Here is a 211-nt window from a genome sequence, read left to right as displayed (position 1 = left end):
TGAGTGAGTGTGAGTGTGAGTGAGTGTGAGTGAGTGAGTGAGTGAATGAGAGTGAGTGAGTGAGTGAATGTGAGTGAGTAAGAGTGAGTGAGTGAGTGAGTGAGTGAGTGTGAGTGTGAGTGAGTGTGAGTGAGTGAGTGAGTGAATGAGAGTGAGTGAGTGAGTGTGAGTGAGTGAGTGAGTGAGTGAGTGAGTGTGTGTGTGAGTGAGT

Source organism: Sinocyclocheilus rhinocerous, unplaced genomic scaffold (assembly GCF_001515625.1).
Source record: "Sinocyclocheilus rhinocerous isolate Xijiao unplaced genomic scaffold, SAMN03320098_v1.1 scaffold3237, whole genome shotgun sequence".
NCBI classification, from domain to species: Eukaryota; Metazoa; Chordata; class Actinopteri; order Cypriniformes; family Cyprinidae; genus Sinocyclocheilus; species Sinocyclocheilus rhinocerous.
This window is presented reverse-complemented; position numbering follows the sequence as displayed.